Raw genomic sequence first — 22,841 nt, forward strand, 5'->3', positions numbered from 1 at the left:
GAACCCGAGTCTGTAGGAGAGAGGCCCAAAGAGAGCAGAGGGGACCGAAGGCTGGGAGGCCTGGGGTTGGAGGGGCCTGGAAAGCGAGGCCGTGGGCTGGTCCCTGTACAATAGTTAGGGGCTCTTCCAAGGAATGGGCATGACTTGGGAATGATCTGCAGCAGGAGCCTGGCTCCAGGAAGCTCAGCCCTCCAGAGTTTATGTTCCATGGAACTCAGAGGCCCTCGCTCACCCCAGGCTTGGCGAGAACCACAGAGTGGGCATCTGAAGAAACAGCACCCCAGGGACGCCCTCTCACACGGCGCCTTGTTCTGGACCTCGGCTGTTAATCACGACAAGATTCCAGTTAGCCAGTTCCAGTCCAGCGGGTACCCGGCCAGCCTGGGCGCCGTATCCCTCGGTAAATCATGCCGGTCAGTTTGCGTCTCGCTGGATTGCAATTACAATCCTTCAGGCCCGACACAAAATCATTGGGCTGGTAAGAGGAGAGTACCTGGGTAATGCGTTTAACAAAAATTAACCTGGTTAAGCCCTGACTCTATTGAAAATGAGAAAGTGCTGGATGGGCCTGATCGATTGGTCCATAGCCCAATTACTCAAGAGCCGGCTTTGGATTTCAGCTAAGTGGGCCGACCCGAAAACAGGGCTACTCGTTTTATTAAATTACCTCTCTGATCACAGAGTCCCCATTACGGAGGAGTTTGTTTTTTGTTAGCCCTGGGGGCTGGTGGACGAAGGAGAGGGGCCTTGTGTGGACACACGGGCTTGCCTGCACTTGTACCCCCGGCACACGCATCCTTGGTCACACACGTGGGCACACGAACTTCTCCGGAGTGAGACGGCTTAGTAAATATTTATTTTTTTCCTCTCACGGGGGAGTTGAAAGTATGGATTTGTTCAAATGCTCATTTACCCTCCGCCCACCACGACTCCTCAGCCCCTTGGCCTCTTGGCAGATAAATGATGTTATTTGAAGGTATTCTTGAAATTTCTGACGGAGACTGTTTCTTAAGTGCTTTTAGAGCAGGCCTATACTTTGTAATACTTGTCATATTCTGGCTAGTAAACTCCTGGCCTTTAAAAGCCGGAACCTTACTCTGTTTCCTGAATACGAGGGAATAGGTCATTAACTATGAATTTCAAATGAAGGAGATTTACAGTATATATCACAGAAATATGTTTATGAGAGACAGCGAGTAACACGGAATCCACAGAGCAGAGAAAATCCAGAACCTGGGGAGAGATGGGCTGATCTGGGGAGCAGGGTTTTTCTCTTTTCTTTTTGAGGTTTTTGTGGCTGATTTGTCCAATCTGGGTCTCTTGTACCAGGTTCCGGATACAAACACCTGCCTGGTTCTATTCTGCTCCCACCCCAAAGTGAGGTGAGGTGAGGCCCCGGAGATCTTGGCCATGGAAATGCCAGTCTCCGGAGGTTAACCCTGGAGCCATTTGAGCTCTGGTAAGGAGGGGAGTTGGGGCGCGGTTATCTGGGGGAAACGCCAGAGACACCTCTGGGCTTGGGTCAGTTGGTTTCTGGCAGTAAATTCTGGGCCTTTCCCCCTTGTCATTTCTCAGCATCCTTCTTCCCTTGCCGCCATCTTGAAGAGGCAGGAGGGCCCCTGCAGGTGCTTTGCAAATGCCTGTCACGTGGCGAGTATGTAAACATGAGCTTACTTGGCTGTTATGCTCCCCTACCTGGAATGACCTACGCCTTCTTTTTAGGCTGTCTGAAGTTGTGGTAGACACCGCTGGCTGCCCACACAACAACCCCACTCTTCTTTTGTAGCTGAGCGCTAGGTTTATGCCAGCCACAGGGTGACCAGCTACAGCGGATGGGTTGTGGCTCGGCTCGGCCAGTTCTTCCATTCCCAGCCCCTTTGGCTGGTGGTCAGCCTCAGAGTGGGCATGCGACCCAGTTCTGGCTCAAAAGTCATTTGGGGAAGGCTGCTGGCGCCTCCGGGCAGCATATTCTCCCTGATAAGAGAGGCATATGAAGTGAATGCCTCGTTGCTCCCTTTTCTCCTTCAGCTTTTTAAAAAAGTCGAGATATAAACATGCACACTTTGAAATGTGGATCTCGATGAGTCTTTTGCATATAGATATGCCCATGTAACTAGCCCCAGATCAAGATATAAAACATGTCCAGCACTCTAGGGGACTCTCCCATGCCCTTCCCAGTCAGCGTAGAATTTTATATAAGCCGAGTGACCCTCTATGTTTTCTTCTGCATGTGGCTTCTTCAACTGAACACTATGACTGTGAGATTCATCCATGTTGTTACTGTAGTAATATTGATTGATTGATTAATTAATTAATTAACTTGCCATGGGCTTTCCATTATATAAATGTGCCACAATTTATTTATCCATGCATGTTTTGATGGACACTTGGGCCTTCCTTTCTGCTGTGGACAATGTCATGTGAAGGGGTAATGCCTGGAGCTGTGGCAGCCACATTGCTACCATGAAACAGTAAATATGCAGACAAAAGCTGAAAGCTGTTCAGCTGAGGATGATATAGAGGAAAGGAAGAAGGATGTAGGTCCTCCTGGAGCCATTAAACCCACCCTAGGATTGCCTTCCTTTGAATTTAACTTGCTGTTTAGTCTTCTTAAATGTCCTCAGGGCTTAAGCCACTGTTAACCAGGTTTTCTATTGCTTACAGTCAAAAACATTCTACTGATGCAGAATTCAGACTATTCTTTGGGACTCAGGTCTGGTGACACCTCGTCCATGGAACATTTCTTACATACCCAGCCCAGCCTGGCCTCTCTCTCACTTAGGCTTCCTGCAGTCCTGCATGCCACACTCATTAATAATGTGTTTTCTCACATGACCCCATCCAATTTTTTATCTCATTTTCCTGACAGCCTCACTTCTGGAGCATCACTGGAGTCGTGGACAGGGCCCAGAGCAACAGAGCTGAGGCTTTGCAGATTTAACATTGATGGTCCTGACTCTACATGGGCATTCACAAGGGTCATTCCCATATGGCTGAAGGACAAACTGGAACCCAGCCTGCAGGACTGACGTACAGAAATTTTATCAGTCATCTAGGAGAGCACCCTGGGGACCCTCAGCCTTTGCCACCCACCTTGACTTTCCTCCCCACTTAGGGTGCTGCAGGCATTTTCTGGGCCATGTTAGTGGTATTCGTAGACTGGGGATTAATGAGGGTCTCTGGACCTACCTGTTCCTGAATGCTAAGGTTCTACCAGGCTGAGCTATGGATTTAACACATTCTTTCTATAGAGAGACCTAGGATTTGGAACCAAGTGGCCACAGTCTTCAAAGCAGAATGATTAAAAGTCTGGGCTGTGAAGTTACACAGACCCAAGTTTGAATTCTGTCTCTACTGGTCACCAGCTACATGACTTTGGCCAAGTATTTTAACCTCTTTGAGCCTCAGTTTCCTGATCTGTAAATTGGGACTAATAATAGGACATTCTTCATAGAGTTGTTGGGAGGGCGAAATGAGAAAAAACCCGTTAAGCATCTGGCAGAGTGTGAGGCACATAGCATGAACTCACTTCAGACAAGATCCTGGTGTTTTTCTTGAGAAGATGGGCTGGACCATTGCTCTTCAGGAGAGGTTGACTTCTTAGTAAAATGGTATGTATGTGTTGGGGGCAGGCTTCTTTTGCAGAAGCTTCATTCAGGATGGGTTTTAATCTTATCACTGAAGTCCTTTATAAATGAAATGAATACAGAGAGAGAAAGAGAAAGCCACAGAAGCAAGAAACTGAAATCAATGTAACCCAGAAGCAAAGGGAGAGACCAGCAGATGCTGCCATGTGCTTTGCCACCTGACAGAGGAACCAGTCTTTGGGAAGAAAGCGTTGCCTTGATAATGCCTTGATTTGGGCATTTTTCCTGGATTCTAATTGTAAGTGAAACAATTCCCATTGTTTAAGCCAAAACATTTCATGGTATTTGCTTTGAGTAGCCTAGGAAACGAAAACACCATGTAAAGCACTTAAAGCAGTGCCCAGCACCCAGCTTGTATAGTACATGTTAGCTCTTCTTTGCAGTTGGAACCAGCAAAACTTGCTAATCATCGGGTAGGATGAAAAAAAAGGTCAAGGGTGATTCCCAGGCTTTTAGTGCTAGTATCTGGAAGAAAAGAATGACCATTTATGGAGGTTGGGAAGGTTGTGGGAGCTGGATTTTAGACACATTTGAGATCTCTGTTATTCACCTGGAGGTACCCAGAAGGGAGTTAGATGTCCAAGTCTGTGGTGTGCAGGAGAGGCTAACTAGCAACATGGAGATGACATTTAAAGTCACTACAGGGATGGAATCGTCAGGAAAGAGAGGGTAAATGAGGCAGATCAGAGGTCTGAGGATCTGCCTGGAGCACCCCAATGATTAGAGGTTGGAAGTGAAGAAACACCAGCCAAGGAGACTGAGAACAACATCCTTCCAGAGAGGAAAAAGGCGAGATGAGAGCTTGATGTCCTCGAAGCCAAAGGAAGAAAGCTTTTTCACTAAGGAGGGGGAGATCCCGTGTCAAATTGTGCTGAGACATGGAGTTTATGAGGCCGAGAATCAAGGAGGTCATTGGTGACCTTGACAAGAGTGTCTTCAGTGGAACATTGTCAAAAGTCTGATTCAAGAGAGATTGGGGACTTCTTGGATCAAGAGGGCAGATTGAGTCCTCTCTTCTCATTCTCTCCCAAAGCTTCTGTAAAGAGATTTTTTTTTTTTTTCTAATCACAAAGGAAAAAGTTTACCTTTATTATAGAGAGACCTGGTGTCTCCAAACACACCAACAATAGTCACTTATTGTTCTATGCCACTGAGGGTTTTGGGTTGTTTGTTGGGCAGGATTATTGTGGTAATAGATAACTGATACAATGTCTTTCTTCCCCTAATGAGTGGTAAGCTTTCTGAGGGCAGGAAGGATATCTTGTTTTTCTCTCTACTTCTTCGGGTAAGGAAGATCTTGGACTCTTCCACTATGGAAATACAGACTAATGACTTTGAGCCTATGCAAATGGGGAAAATCTTTTCATTAAAGTGAAAACTACACAGGGTCTTTCTTTTGAAAAGGCTGAAGAAGCAAGAAGCCTTCCAAAATGTCACATGATGAATGCACCATTTGTCATTTAATCGCCCAGGAATCTAAATGTCAGTGTGAAATATGGTAAGCAATATAATATGGACATTACATTGCTCACTTTAATCTGTAGAATATGTTGTTTGCTAAAGTTGTAAATGAACTCACCAGCCTTGTATTTCACATGATAAATCGAGTCGTCTCTTAAATTAGTGGGAAAGTTCCTGCCTCTCCAGGTCTAGCTTTCTCCCTGAGGCTTTGAGTGTACTAAGAGGGACTTCTGATGGATTCTACTCCAAACACAGCACAAGGCTGGGCTGCTTGTGGTTTGGAGGTGGCTAATAGTCTTTTCAGAGTTGTAGGGGATGGGGCGAGAGGCAAGCCTTCTGGGGTGGTTTGGATCTATGCACCCTAGAAAAACATGCACTTACACTTAACCCATTTCTGCGGGTGTGAACCCATTGTAAGTGGGACCCTTGGATGAGGTGACTTCAGGTAAAGTATGGCCCACCTCCATCGGGCCAGGTCTTAATCCTGTTACTGTAGTCCTTTATGAGCTGAATGAAACTCAAACATACAGAGGAAGCGACAGAGGAAGCAGCCAGAAGCTGAAAGTCAGTGGAACCTGGAAGGGAAAGGAGAGGCCAGGAGAGGCCACTACGTGCATTGCCGCGTGACGGAGGAGCTGGGACCCAGGACTGCTGGCAGCCAGCCCTGGGACGCCAGAAGGCGTCACCTTGGTACAGACTTCTCCTGGCCTCAAAACCATGAGCCAAAAAATTCCCTTTATTTAAGCCAACTCAGTGCCTGGGGCCTCCGTCCTATGCCCTTTTGAGGTCTGAGTCTCTGGCCTTATCCTGATTCTTGGCGCACCAGCCCCATAGAAAGCTGGATTTACTTTTTCAGCTGCTGCTTCCTGCATTTCTCACATGACAGTCTTTCCTAATTTTCTTCCTTTTCTTTTCTGAAGTTGGTTTTAAAAGAGGATAACAACCAGCTTGATATCTATTTTATCTCATCCATCCATCCATCCATCCATCCATTGTCTCTATCAATCTATCTGTTCATTTTAGTAGGCATTTGGGAATAAAATATGTTCACAGAGACAGTTCTGAAGAGGCCATCAATTTCATGGAGTTCAGACTAATCATTTTATTAATGGAAAAAAACCACACAAAAAGAAAAACAAACCAACAGAGCTCAGAGAAGGAAGGTGACCTAGCCGGAGTAACGTGGCCAATTATGATCAGAGTGGGACCTGCCGCCCATGCCTCCCAGGGCTCCTCTGTGGCTGAGTGCATCCAAGCACAGTGAAGCACACCTGGTGCGCTGGTGGGGGTCTCTCCAAGAGGGGCCTACCCCAAGCAGGCCTGCCCCAGGGTGTCGTGGCCCTCCACTGCCCTTACCCTGCCTCACGTTTCAGTCCACACAATGCTGTGTGTCATAGGTGAGTTTGCTGTTACAGAACAACTCTCCAGTGGGTTGTTTCTCAGGCATCATGGTAAGAAGAGCTACCATTGATTGAATATATGGCATGTTGACAGCTGCTGCACTTGGCAGTCTTGGAAGGTCAAGGTGGCTTTGAGAGATTTAACTCTGGTGTCTTCATTAGTCAGATTGTAAACTTGTGGGGTGAACGCTTTCCTAGGCCCTTGGAAAGAGCACTGGGCAGGGAGCTCGAGGACCTGGGTTTTAATTCCAGGTGCCTCTGGCTAGCTATGTGACCTCAGCACCTTCTGATTTGACTCCACATCTGCCCGGAGCATCTCAGCATTGGCTCTGCCTTCCTTGCGCTGTGCTGTGAACTGTAAAGCGCTGTCCTGTCCTGGTAGGAGAGGATGCTGTCCAGTGGCTTTGCTCTTCTCCCGGCGGGCAGCCAGCCAGCAGCGACCAACTTCTGCGAGTGCCAGCCTCGGCCTCCGCCCTCCCTTGGGAGAGGTGACCTGTGCCACAAGAGAGCTGCCCCCAGGATGCGGGCTGCGCTGGGCTGGGCTGGCAGGAGCTTTGATTTCTCCTCTTTGATGCGGAGGCTGGAGCTGTCCTCGGGCGAGGATCCTGCGGTGCTGGGTTGGGGACGGTGCCCCAGACAAAGGTGCCTTTGTGAACCCCACCCTAGGGAGACCGCCCACAGAAACCTGTTGGCTCCGAACCGCCTCTTGGGGAAAGCAGCCGACAGGAGAAGGGGAACAATGAGCTTGTCATGTTCAGGAGAGAGCAGGACCTGGGCTAGGCCTGGCCGTGGGTGCCTGGGGACGCAGCCTCAGGAGCCCTGTTAGTGCTTGAGGAAGGAACGGCTTCTAGGCCAGCAGCGGCGGGAGCCTCGGGAATGTGTGGGAAGGGTGTTGTCTTCTGCGGTGCATGTCTGAGTCCCCACCTACTTCTCTCATCCTGTGCCACCCTATCCATCGCTCCCTGCTCTCCAGCCACACTGGCCTTTGGTCAGTTCCTCAATGTGTTACGCTTTGTCCTGCCACAGGGCCTTTGCACTGGCAGAACCCATTGCCTGAGATTTTAATTTTTCAAATATGTGGAAAAGTATAGACCACAATTATTCAGATAATCTAGGTATCTGAATAATGGATATTATTATCCATATCTGAAAAATGGATATTAACATTTTATTATTTTTGCTTCAGGGCATGCCTTTTTTAACTACTCATTTTCAAAATTCAAAAGGTAGAAAAGGGTGTGCAGGGTCCTCTCTTCCCTGTCCTCCAGGCAGCTATTACTAGTTCCTCTCCAGAGGCCTCCGGTATTGTATGTTTCTAGTGTATACTTTCTGAGATATTGAATGCATATGTAAGCATATCTGCATATGGGATTTGCTATGAACTGTAAAGTGCCATTCATATCTATTTCACAAATTTCTGTTCCGCACCTTGCCTTATTTTTTAAATAAATGTTTTATTTTAGAGCAGCTTTAGATTTACTGAAAAGTTGCAAAGAAAGTACAGAGTTCCCATATACCTCTCACCCAACTTTCCCAATTGTCGCTATCTTACACTGCTGAGCACCATTTTCACAACCAAGGAACCAACACTGGCACATGACTATTAACTCTACGGTGTCTTTCTGACTTCACCAGCTTTCCCCCTAGTGTGCTTTTCCTGTCTCAGGACCCCATCCGGGAGCCCACGCTGCCTTTAGCGCTCGTGTCTCCTTACCCTCCTCTAGTCTCCGACAGTTTCTCAGACTTCCCCTGCTTTTGATCACCTGGGCAGCTTTAAGGAGTACAGATGAGGTCCTTTGTGGACTGTGCCTCCGTGTGGGATTGTCTGGTGTTTTCCCCGTGACTGGACTGGGTGATGGGTTTTAGGGTGGAAGACCCTGGAGGCAAAGGGCCAGTCTCATCACATCACATCAAGGGCACGTGCTACCAGCGTGACTGATCACTGGCGAGGTTAACTGTGAGCGCTCGGTTCCAACAGTGTTTACCAGGTTTTGCCTTTGTAAAGTTCCTTTATCCCCTGTCTCCTTTTCAATATTCTGTTATTTGAAGGGAGGTCACTATGTGCAGCCCATGCTTAAGGAGTGGCCACTCTATTCTTCCAGATATTAGGACTAAAAACTTTGGAATCATCTTTGACCCTCTTTTTTTAACCCACCTGATGATCAGCAAGTCTTGCTTGTTGCACCAGTGCAGAAGAGCTTACATGTACTAGATGAGCTGGATGCCTGGTACTGCTCTAGGCACTTTACATGGTGACTCATTTAATTGGCACAATGACTCTGTGAAGTAGATACATGTATCCCCATTTTGCAGATGGTGAAACTAAGGCACAGAGAGGTTAAGTGACATGCCCAAGATGAAACAGCTGTAAAGTGGTACTTTGAAACTGTAAATACGCTGTTCGTCATCAAACTTCAATTTATTCATTTACTAATTTGTATCATGGTTTCCTATGTTATTCGATGGGTTATAAACTGCCACTATGATTATTAATTTTGATGCCCAAGTTGTCCCTGAGTTAGTCAGTGGGTGCCCCCTTGAATGCTGTCTTTTTGACCTGCCCCCATCTTTCTTTGAGCCTGTTCCAGGCTCATCTTGTACTTTCCCTGCCTCAGCCCTGGAACAAGGCATTCCTCCAAGGAGTTCTGGTTCTTTTTGTGGAGAAGGCACTTAGAAACCAAGCACTGGGTGCTAGGGGTGCTCACTGCTCTTGGGAGGTGTGGGGGGTGGCTGCTTCCAGGCTGTCTCCTTACATCTCCATTTATTTCCCCCTCCTGTACAGACACTGTCCTCAAGTGCCCTAATCTCTGGAACCTGTGAATATGTTACCATATGTGGCCAAAGGGACTTTGGAGATGTGATGATAAAGGGACCTTGAGATGGTGAGATTACCTGAGATTACCCAGTGGGCCCAGTCTAACCACATGAGCCCTAACAGCATGGAACCTTTACAGGCTGGGGCAGAGAGGGCAGACAGAGGAAGAAGGAGAGGTTCGTAGTGGGAGAGGGACTCGAACTGTGTGGCTGGTTTGAAGGTGGATTAAGAGGGACATGAGTCAAGGAATGTGGGTGGCCTCCAGAAGCTGGAAGAGGCCCTCAGCTGACAGCCGTCAAGGAAATGGGAGCTCAGTCCTACAATCACAGGCAACTGGATTCTGCCAACAACCTGAATGAGCAAGAAAATGGATTCTCCCTTGAGCCTCCAGACAGGAATGCAGCGCTGCAGACACCTTGATTTTAGCCTGATAGGACCCATGCCAGACCTCTGAGCTACAAAACTGTAAAATAATATACTTAAGCTGTTTTAAGCCACTGAGTTTGTGGTAACTTGTTATACCAGCAATAGAAAAGTAATGTACTCTCAAATTTGGGTTTGTTTGATGGCTTCGTCATAATTAGATTCATATTTATTGATCTTTTCTAATAATCAGTTTTGGGTTTGTTGATCCTCTAGAACAGGGGTTCTTAACCAGGGGTCCAGGGAAAGATTTCAGGGGGTCTGTGAGCTTGAATTGGAAAAAAAAAATCAATTTATCTTTATCTTCTCTGGCTTCTAACTGAAATCTAGCATTTCTTTCATTTATGAATATATGCAGTAAATAAATTACAGTAGTGTTCATTTCACCTGACTGGCAAAGGGGTCTGTAGAACAAAAAAGGCTAAGAACCCCTGCTCTAGAATTGCATGTTTTCTCATTCATGAATTATTTCTGCTCTTTATTTTTCCTTCATTCTACTTTCTTTGAAGGCATTTAGGTAAAATGCTTAGCTCATTAGTTTTCAGCTTTCGTTTTTTTGTAACATAACCATTTAAGACTATAAATTTCCTTTTTAATGTTGCTATAGCTGCATCCCACAAGTTTTGATATGTAATATTTTCATTGTCATTCAGCTCAAATATTTTCTACTTACCATTTTAATATCTTTTTTAATCCATCAGTCATTTTGAAGTGTTTCTTACTTTGGAAACTTATGGAGTTTCTCCAGTTATATTTTGTAATTGTTTTATAAATTAATGATACTGTGTTTAGAGAATGTTCATAAAAATTATTTCATCCATGGATGGAGGTATACTTAGTGCAATATTTTATATATGTACATCAGATAAAGCTTGCTAATTGTGCCAGTCGAATTTTCTAAATGCTTACTGATTTTTTTTCCCTAAAGATTTATTTATTTCTCTCCCCTCCCTCCATTGTCTGCTCTCCGTGTCCATTTGCTGTGTGCTCTTCTGTGTCTGCTTGTATTCTCATTAGGCAGCTCTGGGGACTGATTCTGGGACCTTCTGGAGTAGGAGAGAGGTGATCATTCTCTTATGCCACCTCAACTCCCTAGTCTGTTGCATCTCTTATTGTCTCTCCTCTGTCTCTCTTTTTGTTGCATCATCTTGTTGTGTCAGCAGTCCGTGTGGGCCAGCACTCCTGTGGGGCAGCGCTCCTGTGCGGGGCAGCACTCCACGTGGGCCAGCTTGCCACATGGGCCAGCTTCCCTTTACTAGGAGGCCCTGGGTATCGAAACCTGGGCCTCCTATGTGGTAGATGGGAGCCCAATTGCTTGAGCCACATCTGTTTCCCTGCTTACTGATTTCTTGTCTGTGTATCAATCCTGAGAAGACTAGGCTAAAATGGTAGATTATTCAATTTTTCCTTGTAGTTCTGTCAAATGTTCCTTAAATGTTTCTAGGTTATGTTATTAGTTGCTTATCAATTTAGAATTATTTCTTCTTGGTGAATTAAATATCTTATCATTATTTTGTGACCTTCTTTATTTCTAGTAATATTTATTTTGCATTAAAATCTATTTTTATGATGTTAGCATAACTACTCTATCTTTCTCATTTGGTTAATAAACCTGGAATATCTTTTTCTATTCTTTTACTTTTAACCCTTCTGTGTACTTGTATTAATCAGGGTTCTCTTGGGAAACAGAACCATGTGTGTGTGTGTGTATATATATACATATATGAATATGAGATTTTTAAAGAATTGTCTCAAGTGACCTTGGGGATGGGCAAATCCAAATTCCATAGGCAGGTTGCAAACAGGGAACTATGATGAAGATTTTCAATGAATTCCCCAAGAGAAGCTGGCTGACTGAAGATGAGATGGAAATTTTCCTTTCTGCTGCTGAAATCATCACTTCTCTTTTTAAAGCCTTCAACTGATTGGATGAGACTCCCCTCACTGTTGAAGGCAATCTCAATTGCTTGTAGATTAATTAGCCATAGATGCAACCAACTTACTGATGATTTAAGCCCATGAAATATCTTCACCATAACAACCAGGCCTGTGCTTGCTTGACCAAAAAAGTGGACACTATGGCCTGGCCAGGTTAGCGCATGAACTTGACCCAGTCCACCCCTTGTCAGCCTGGCACCCATACACATCTCCTTAAACCATACTTTATCTCTAAATAAAAACAACAAGAGTCATATTTTTCCAACAATGCACAACTGTCCTGCATACAACCAGAAAGGCAGTAACTTTCCCCAGAATATGGTACAAGTCCTTAGGCCATATGGTAAGGGGATAAGATAGGGAAGAAACCAATGATATTTGCTTTATGTATATGTACAAGCATGCTCAAACAAAACAAGGAAGAAATATTCATAACCATTATAGTCCTTATTTCTGTAACTGGTCACATGGTTGTAGCTCAGATTTATAACTACCTTCTTCCACTATCCATTCCATATTCACTTTACCGTCAGCAAGTACCTCAGATGGCTGTGGTTCTTTGCTTGGTGGCGTGACCTAAACCTTCATTCCTGAAATTTCTGGGCTATTGATAGTACTAACTGGATTGCATTGTTGCAATTTTTCATTGACTGCAATCACAGGGCTTGGTAGTACCAAGAGATGCCCAGGGGATCTCCTGTACTCTAGGCAACCTCTTCTTTACCTCCATTGTGTAGGTGCAGTCCTATTTCCCCATAGTCAGGATCAATCACTCCAGCCAGTACAGTAATTCCCTTCTTTGCTGATTGAGTCAGAGGCATGAGGAGCCCAAAGTGATCTGGTAGTAGTCTTCATTTCAAGGTCAATTGCATCATTGTTTTGTCTCCTGGTGTAAGGACTCCTTCTTTTGTAACTAAGACTTGTAGACCAGCAGCGCTTAAGGTTGCAGCAACAGGAAGCAAACATTTTTCTAGTGGATCACTGGGGTTAATAGTGAGTGGTGCCACTCCCATTTCCACTCTTTGATTCCTAGACCCATGAATCCTGGCTAGGGGAGAAACAGCACCATAGAGTGGATCCTGATTTAGAGCATGCACGGCCTCCTGGAGAGCACTGCCCCAGCCCTACAAGATATTGCCACCCAGTTGGCGCCATAATTGAGTCTTCAAAAGGCCATTCCACCATTTGTTCTATCAATCCAGCTGCTTCAGGATCATGGGGGTAAGACCAGTGGATTCCATGGACATGTACACACTCCTGCACATCATTTGCTGTGCACTGGGTTCCTTGGTCAGAAGCAATGCTGTGTGGAATACCATGGCAATGAATAAGGCATTCTGTAAGTCCATGTATGGTAGTTTTGGCAGAAGCATTGTGTGCAGAGAAGGCAAACCCGTATCCAGAATATGTGTCTATTCCACTTAGAATAAATCACTGCCCCTTCCATGAAGGAAGTGGTCCAATGTAATTGACCTGCCACCAGGTAGCAGGCTGATCACCTTGGGGAGTGCTGCCATATTGGGGACAGATTGTTGGTCTCTGATGCTGGAGACTGGTCACTCAGCAGTGGTTACAGCCAGGTTGGCCTTGGTGAGTGAAAGTCCATGTTGCTGAGCCCACACATAATCTCCATCCTTACCACTGTGGTCACTTTGTTCATGAGCCCATTGAGCAATGATAGGAGTGACTGGAGAAAGAGACCAACTGGTAGCCACAGAGCGGGTCATCTTATCCACTTGATTATTAAAATCTTTCTCTGCTGAAGTCATCCTCTGGTGAGCATTCATTGGGGAGAAAATATCTTCATGTTTTTTGTGCACTCAGAAAGGTGTTTTCACATATCTCTCTCCCAGACCTCTTCGTCACCAATTTTCCAATCATGTTCCTTCCAAGCCCCTGACCATCCAGTCAAACCTTTGGCAACTGCCCTTGAATCCATAAAAAATTCCCCTCTGGTCATTTCTCTTTCCAAAACAAAATGAAGATTCAGGTGCGGTGCTCAAAGTTCTGCCCGTTGGGAGGAATTCCCTTCAATATTGTCCTTCAGGGGCATCTCAGAAAGGGGCTGCAGTGCTGCAACAGTCCACTTTCAGGTGTTAGCTGTATTTAGTACAGAACCATCTATAAACCAGGCCTGAGTTTTCTCTTCCTTAGTCAACTGATTGGAAGGAACTCCCCAGGAGGCCAGAGTTGTGGACTGGGAAAGAGAAGGCAATAGGGCAGGAGTGGGGGCCATAGGCCTTTGGTCACTTCCTCATGTAACTTACTTGTGCCTTCAGGATCTGCTCAAGACCTATTTCATATATGCCACCTCCATTTTAGGATGGAGTGCTGCTGTGCACACCCAACTTTATGGCTTGGCAAGTCAGACAACACCCATTTCATGATGGGCAGCTCAGGTCTCATGGTAACTTGGTGGCCCATGATTATGTGTTTGGTCTCTACTAAGGCCCAGCAGAAGGCAAAAAGCTGTTTCTCAAAAGGAGAGTATTTATCTGCAGAGGATGGGAGAGTTTTGCTCCAAAAGCCTAAGGGTCTGCATTGTAACTCTCCTTTAATGGCCTGTCAAATGGTCCAGACAGTGTCTCTATTTGCCACTGACACTTCCGGCCCCATTGCACATGGGTATATGACCCAAGTGGCAGAGCAGCTTGCACAGCAATGTGGACCTGTTGCATGCAGCGAAGCCTCCTTTTGTTCCTGTCCACATTCAAAACAAGCAGCTTTTTGGATCACTTGGTAAATGGGCTGGAGTAGCAAATGAGGAATATGTTGTCTCTCAAGCCCAAAGAAGCCGAATAAGCTTTGTGCCTCTTTTCTGGCTGTAGGAGGGGCCTACATAAGATGTAACAGCTTATCCTTCACCTTAGAAGGAATATCTTGACAAGCCCCACACCACTGGACACCTGGAAATTTCACTGAGGTGGAAGTGCCCTGAAATTTTATTGATTTGTCTCCCACCTTCTGACATGAAAATGACTTATGAATAAGTCTTGTGTAGTTGCTAGATCTTGCTCACTAAGGTCAATCAACATGATATCATCAGTATAATGGCCTAGCGTGATGTCTTGCAGGAGGGAGGGACAACAAGGTTCCTGCGGACTAGATTATGACATGAGGCTGGCGACTTGATATACCCCTGAGGTAAGACAGTGAAGATGTATTGCTGGCCTTGCCAGCTGAAAGTGAACTATTTCTGGTAGTCTTTTCTAAGAGAAATTGAGAAAAAGACATTTTCCAGGTTAATAGCTGCATACCAGGTACCAGGGGGATATGTTGATTTGCTGAAGTAATGATAAAACATCTGGAACAGCAGCTGCAATTGGAGCCACAACCTGGTTAAGTTTATGATAATCTACTGTCATCCTCCAAGATCCATCTGTTTTCTGCACAGGTCAATAGAGTTGAATGGGGATGTGGTGGGAATCACCATCCCTGCATCCTTCAGATCATTGAGGGTGGCACTAATTGCTGCAATCCTTCCAGGAATCCAGTATCGCTTTTATTTACTATTTTGCTAGGTAGAGGCAGTTCTAGTGGCTTCCACTTGGCCTTTCCTACCATAATAGTCCTCAGCCCACAAGTCAGGGATGATTGTGGGGGTTCTGCCAGCTGCAGAAATGTCTAGTCCAATTATGCATACTGGAACTAGGAAATAACCGCAGAATGGGCCTGGAGCCCACTGTGACATGGACCTGAGCTAAAACCCCACTGATCACCTGACCTCCAAAGCCCCTCCTCTGACTGGTGGCCTACAGTGACATTTTGGGTCTCCTAGAATTAATGTCACTTTTGAGCCAGGGTCTGATTATCACCAAAATGTCTGATCATTTCCTTTCCCCATAGCAGTTACTCTAGTAAAAGGCCATAGGTCTCTTTGGGGATGGATGGGAAGAAGATTTAATAGTATAACTTCTTGGCAATGTAGCAGGCTCCTTCCCCAAGTGGACCTGACCTTCTCTTCATTCAAGGGGTTCTGGGTCTGTAAACTGTCCCATCTGGGAATTGATTAAGGGGGCATGACTCTCCAGTTTTGTAATTCAAGTTAGCCTTTGTTTACTTGACTTAGAACTCTTCTACTTATACAGATCAAGTAAGAATTTAAGTTTGCCTACCCATTTTACTTCTGGGTACCCCATGATCTACTAGCCAGTGCCATAGGTCTCCGCGAGTCAGACTATTCTGATTACTGCTTTGAGTCTGCTTTCCATTAGGGTAGCCACATCCACCTTGTTTTTGTAGACTTAAGTGCTGTCACTTAGCTTCCGTCAAAATGGGGTCCAGTCATCCCCGTGGTGTTTAAGGATCCCAGTTCAGTGACAGGAGTTCCAAAAGTAAAACCTGACCCACAGAGAAGAGCAACCACAGAACTTTTAGGGATTATGGAGTAAAGCTCACAAATTTATTCCTCACAGTCTTGGTGAAAGATGTGTCCTCTGGCCACTCCTGGGGTAGGTGAGCACGACTTAACATGGCAGATCCACCCTAACATTTCCACCTCTCTCAGGCTTTGGATCCCCTCATCTACGTTATACCAGGGCAGTTCTGGCATTTTGACTTCAGACCCGGCAGGCCACGTTTTGGTCCATGTTTCAGCCAACTCACACGAACACACTGTTAGAGTACTGTTTAGTCCTTTGAACTGCAACAATGAATCCAGAATCTCTGCTTAGTGGGCCCGTATCATTAAATTCAGCCTGACCTAACTTTATATTCCTTCCAGCATTATCCCACTCCCTTAATGCCGACCCCCTGATTTCTGTCTGTATGAATTGGAAAAGCCAAGCAGTTCATTTGGAGCATATTATACCTCCTCATGAGTCACACTTTGTACCTCCCCTTTTGTGGCCTGTTGGGACTTCAGTCTACATATAGGTCTGGAAGAGAGAGGGGTGGTGGGCATGGGTTATTGGAAGAGTTAGAAGTACATGTGGGAGTGGATGTAGCTCAAGTGGTTGAGTGCCTGCTTCTTACACGGGAGGTCCTGGGTTTGGTTCCCAGTAACTCCCAAACAAACAAACAAACAAACACCAGGAAAACAAACAAGCAAAACAAATGAAGAAACCAACTCAGGGTTGCTGATAAGGCTCAGTGGCTGAGCACTGGCTTCCCAGATACAGGTCCCAGGTTCAATCCCTGGCTCCTAGTACCTTAAAAAAAAAAAAGAGGTATATATAAGCCAAATACCTCCCAGCATTCCATTGCAGTTTCATAAGGTGAAATATGATTAGGATTAATCTCTTCAGACAGACGTGTGTGTGTGTGTGCGTGTGTGTGTGTGTGTGTGTGTGCGTGTGCGTGTTTCCTCTGGGAAAGTGGTTACAGGTTTATCCAACAGCAGGATAAACCTGTTTAGGTGGAGGTTGGATGGCCAGTTCCTCGGAGCAGACCATTATAGTTTTATCTGGCAAATACTCAGCAGAATCAGTGTCCCCACTGTCATCATTATCAGCCCATATGTCCCCAATTCAATTCTCAGTATCCCATTGTTTTCTAATCAATGTCCTCACTTTAACATCACATATCCTACAAGGTTAGGTAACCAATTTACATTGCAATTCAGTCACTTACACAATGAGACTCTGGATCTGTTTTTTCAGAGATCTCAAGTGTGAGGCTACAAGAAATAAGATCTTCTTTCAAGGCAAACATATAAAATTTTATGTCCTTAATGAAGCATGTAAGTTGGGAATTTGAAACCTTGAGCTCATCCCTTTCTTTTACAACTGTATTCAATATATTTAGGAACAATCAGTCAATATCATTATACTTTTTAAAAAAATTAATTTATTTTATTTCTCTCCCCTTCCCCCACACCCCCACCCCAACTGTCTGTTCTCTGTGTCTATTTGCTGCGTCTTCTTCTTTGTCCGCTTCTGTTGTTGTCAGCAGCATGGGAACTTCTTTTTGTTGCATCATCTTGTTTTGTCAGCTCTCTGTGTGTGCGGCTCCATTCCTGGGCAGGCTGAACTTTCTTTCACGCTGGGTGACTCTCCTTACAGGGTGCACTCCTTGCGCGTGGGGCTCCCCTATGCAGGGACACCACTGCGTGGCAGGGCACTCCTTGTGTGCATCAGTGCTGCGCATGGGCCAGCTCCACACGGGTCAAGGAGGCCTGGGGTTTGAACCGCGGACCTCCCATGTGGTAAACGGACGCCTTAACCACTGGGCCAAGTCTGCTTCCCTCATTATACTTTTTAACTCTATAAACTGTTAAGGTATCAAAAATACTCTCACTTAGAGCACTGCCTCTTGTAAGCATTTGAGTAACCATATCCAGTGGTGATAATTTACATATTTCTATTGTTAACCGTGGACTATGAGAGCCATCTTGATTGTTGGAAATAGAGTCATTAGAGCCTTTGAATCGAATCAGATTAAAGAACTAATTCCACAAAACCCTAGAACCAACTCAAAAGTCTCATGCCTAAGATTCTGTTTTTCAAGAACCATTCCTGGTAACAACATCTGGATTAGTCAGGATTTTCTGGGGAAATAGAACCAATAGAATAAATATTTATATAATGCAAATATTATGAGATGTTTTATAGGAATTGGCTCACATGACTGTGAGTATGGGAAAGTCCAAATTCCATAGGGCAGGCCACAAGCTGGGAACTCTGATGAAGGTCCTCAGTGAATTCCGCAGGAGGAGCAGGCTGGCTGAAGTAGAGATGGAAATTCTCCCTTCTGACTACTGGAATTATCGCTTCTCATTTTAAGGCCTTCGACTGATTAGATGAGACTTTTCTCATTGTTGAAGGCAATCTTCTCAGTTGTCCGATGATTTAAATCCACGAAATATCTTCACAGCAACAATCAGATAAGTGCTTGCTTGACCAAACAGCTGGATACCATATATCTGACCAAGATGATGCTTGAACTTAACCATCACACTTCTTACTTATGTTGTAGTTTTACCTTTAATAAATGGAACTTAACTGGGTTTTAAAAATCTAGATTTTTAACTGGGAATTTAGGTAATCAATGACATATGTGGATTTTTCCTACTGTTTACTTTTTGTTTTGTATTTGTTTTGCCTTTTCTGTGTTTATGTTTTCTGTCTTTTCTAGCCAAGTTTGGGAGATTGTTATTTTTCTCATTCCCCTTCCCTGCCCCCAATCATCAGTTTGGAAGTTACATACTTTATTACTTTTCTTTTAGTCATCACTCTAGAAATGTCAACATACCCACTGACCTAATCAAAATTTAAAATTAATCATCATTATCCTTTCCCCCAAGTGTTGGCAACTTCTAAATCTCCATCATCCTTCTTGCATTTTATTGTTATATGTATTTTAGTTCTAACTTGTTTTTTTTTTTTAAATCCTACATGGTATTAATGATTTGGTCAATCTATGTTGTTTAGATTTTCTCGCACAGTCACCGTATTCCTTGCTCTCCATCTCTTCTTGTTTTTCTGATCTTACATCTGTGATTACTTTTCTTCTGCCTAAAGGAGTCCTTCAGCATTTTTAAAGTGAGGATCTGTTTATGGCAAATTTGTTGTTTTATTTACTTGAATATGTCTTTATTTTAGTCCAATTTTAAAGGATATTTTTTCTGGGTATAGAATTCTAGTTACGTTCTTTCCATATTTTGAAGATGTTATTCCACTGAATTTCAGTATCTGTTGTTGCTGTTGAGAAGTCATTTGTCAGTCTAATTGTCATTGATTTAGAGGCAATCTATCTTATCTCTTTGGCTGCTTTTCTGAACTTCCTTTTACTTTGGTGCTTTATGGGCTCATGGTGATGTGTCTAGGTGTTAGGATTGCCAGATAAAATACAAGATGCCCAGTTAAAGGTGAATTTCAGGTAAAAAAATGAATACATATTTAGTATAAAAATGTCCCAAATATTGCATGGGGGTATACTTATACTGAAAGGTTTTATTCATTTTTATCTGAAGCTCATATCTAACTATATTTTTATTTGCTAAATCTGATAACCCTGATTGAGATTTTCTAAAGGATTCTTAAATCTGTAGCTATTTATTTTCATTAGTTAAGGAAATTTCTCAGGGATAATGGCTGATTCAATGACCATTATATCTCTGCAAATATTACCTCTGTCTTATTCTTTCTCCTCTTTCCTCCCGTAGTCAGGATTAGATAAGTTATACCTTTTCACAATATTATCAATATATCTTAATCTGTTTTATATTTAAGACATCTTTATGTCTTTCTGCTTCACTTTTCTTCAGTTGTGTCAATTTGCAGTTAAACTCATCTGATGAGTTAAAAATTTCAGACATAATGTTTTTCATTTCTTGAAGTTCTTTTTTAAACCCATGAAGTAAATTTTATAGATGCTAACTTTTTACTTATATTTTAATACTTCTTTTAAAATTTCATTAAAAATATTAAAATTATTTCAAATTCTACATCTGATAATCCCAGTGTTTGAGGTCTTTGTGGGTCTGAATCTACTAACTGTTATTTCTGCTGACTCTTGCCCTGGATGCCTAGCTTCTTGTATGTTTTGTAATTGTGACTGTGAGCTCATATATCAGAATTTTACCTTTGGGCAATTTGTGAGCTTGTGTTGAAGGTGGGTTTACGACCACTTTAAATTCTTGACTTGATATTTTTAGACCACCCCAGGTGAATAAATTCAGTCTGCACACCTTATTATTAGAGTTGGCTTGTAGCTACAAATTCTATGCGAGTGTTTTTTTTTCCTTTCACTCATTGCCAAAGTCCAGTATAAGCAATTTGTTGTAAAGTCCTCAGGGACTATAGACTAGAGTGGTTTTGTTCTGATGTGTAATTTTTGGGGTCTCAGATTTATGCAGAGGGGGTTTTATATTAGAATCCTGGTCACTTTAAGTGGGCTCTCAGCTCTGTCTCCAGTCTGCACTGGAACTTTGGGGCACCACTAACCTTCCTAGGTTCTAGTTTTCACTTTGTTTTTAGTTTTGAGTATTGCTTATCTTTTTTAGAGTAATTGATGCAACTAAAACATGTTTCTATTTTCTGTCTGGCATATTTGGTTTGTTTATAGTTGGAGGGTGTAAAGAGTATTAGCCAGCATCCTTCTGGCTATACAAGACTCCCCCTTCCCTTCTCGTGGTAGCAATTCTTTAGTGAAAATAGTCATAGCATTGAATCTTTAATTTTGGCTAGCAGTCATTCATTTACTCGTTTGTTCATCAAATTTTTATTGAGCAACCCTTAAAGGCTAAACTTTTTATTAGGTCCTGGGGATCCAGGGTAGACAAAGCAGTATCAATCCTTGTCTGCCCTCACGAGGCTTACAGTCCAGTGGCTTGAACGTGGTGTAGTGCTAAGTACTTTATGTACATTATTTAATTCATTTTATAGATTAATAGAAGAAATTAATTAATAGTAGATCACCCAAGTTCAGACAAGTAAAAACTCATCAATATAAGATCTTAACCATTATGCTCTTGGTTATGCCAAGAGAGGGTACTCTTGGGTATGCCAGGAAGAGAGGGCACTGTCTCATTTAAATGTGAGGAGGGATATGCAGGCAGAAACCAGTGTTAGTTTTTTCAGAATGAATTTGGATGGTATGTCATGCCAACCCATGATCAGAGTTTAGAGCTGCAAGTAATAGGATGGAGGCAAATGAAGGCTCATTTTCAGGATCTCAGTAGCTATTTTTTTCATACTGAAACATTGTGGCTAGATAGTTGTCTGCGGTCATGAAGGACAACTAGGAAGAAGGAATTAGTAGCAACCAGAGCAGTAAGTACCTGGGGGTTGCAGTACTGCAGTTGTCACTGACTTTTGGAAAATGTGCCCTGCTTGGTAATGGTATCAGAAGCCGAGTCTGACTGGAATGTGAGGCTAGCTGGTTCCTAGCTCGAAAATCAGGAGACCTCGGGAAAAGACCTTTCCCCTCAGTGGGCCTCACTTTCCTCACATACAACGAGGACAATCAACTCCACTATCTCTAAGGAGTCCTGCCAACTCCAACTCGCTATGGTTCTGTGATTCTGTGAGATGTCCAGGGAAGGCCCATTTTCTGTGCCTTGTCCAGGGAAGAGAAGGTGGCAGAGAGTCTGAGAGCAGGAGACCTAGCTTCTCCTGCCCCCAGCCAGTGTCCCAGTTCTGGTTACAGAAGAGTGAAATAGAAGATTTGAAACTATGTGTTCAAATCCTTTAACTCTGTACCTTCCCTAACCTGGCCTGAAGGGCATCTCTTTTAAGACGCTCTCCTTGCTTGTCCTCCTTTGGGATTCCCAGAACACTTTGCCTGGACTTCTTCCAGAACACCCACCTCTTTCCTTCTTGCTAGACTGTTAAACTTCCCACACAGCTCACAGCATCCGGAGCAATGCCTGTTGTGCATATAAATAAAAGGAATTCTAGATATTTTGTCCCATATATTCTACTGAAATGCTCAAATTTTAAAGAAATAAGTAACTTTTCTATATTATAAATAATAGAAAAACATTTTATAGAGCATGTAACATAAAAAAAAACACAACTGTTCATATAGCTTTTAAATGTTCATGGTAGAAAGCAGATGTGACTCAAGCGACTGAGCTCCTGTCTACCATATGGCAGGGTCCTGGGTTTGGTTCCCGGTGCCTCCTGATGAAGGCAAGCCGGCTCGTGCAGCGAGCTGATGCAACAAGATAATACAACAGTGCTCGCTTTGGCAGCACATATACAGCACATGTAAATTGGAATGATACAGAGAAGATTAGCATGGCCCCTGTGCAAGGATGATGCAAATTTGTGAAATGTTCCATATTTTGAATCTGTTTAAAATTCAGTCTTTTAAAAGTGACAAATAAAATGTCATATTTGTGATGGCTTGCTAAAAAAAAAAGAAAAAAAAAAAAAGATGATGCAACAAAAAAGAGACACAAAGGAAAAGAGAATGAGAGACACAACAAACCAGGGAACTGAGGTGGCTCAAGAGATTGGGTGCCTCTCTCCCATGTCAGAAGTTTCCAGGATCAGTTCCCAGTGCTTTTAGAGAAGATGAAAAGAGAAGACAAGTTGCCACAGAAGAGTGTGCAGTGAATGGACACAGAGAGTGCAAGTGGCAAGGAGGGGGGAAATAAATTTTTAAAAAATCTAAAAAAAATTGTTCATGGCAAAAATTTCGTAAGTATCAGAAAAATGTAACGATGCAAATAAGTATCCCTTGCATTCCGCTCCCCCACCACCTAGAAAA

General features: G+C 43.7%; 1 non-coding gene across 1 annotated transcript; it reads left to right on the forward strand.

Moving 5' to 3' along the window:
* Positions 1-22,304: 22,304 nt before the first annotated feature.
* Positions 22,305-22,416, forward strand: LOC111765826 (U6 spliceosomal RNA). Its single transcript, XR_002798050.1, has one exon. It is a non-coding gene; the product is annotated as a U6 spliceosomal RNA (small nuclear RNA).
* The last annotated feature ends 425 nt before the right edge of the window (positions 22,417-22,841 follow it).

This window comes from Dasypus novemcinctus, chromosome 9, assembly GCF_030445035.2.
Source record: "Dasypus novemcinctus isolate mDasNov1 chromosome 9, mDasNov1.1.hap2, whole genome shotgun sequence".
Classification (NCBI taxonomy): domain Eukaryota; kingdom Metazoa; phylum Chordata; class Mammalia; order Cingulata; family Dasypodidae; genus Dasypus; species Dasypus novemcinctus.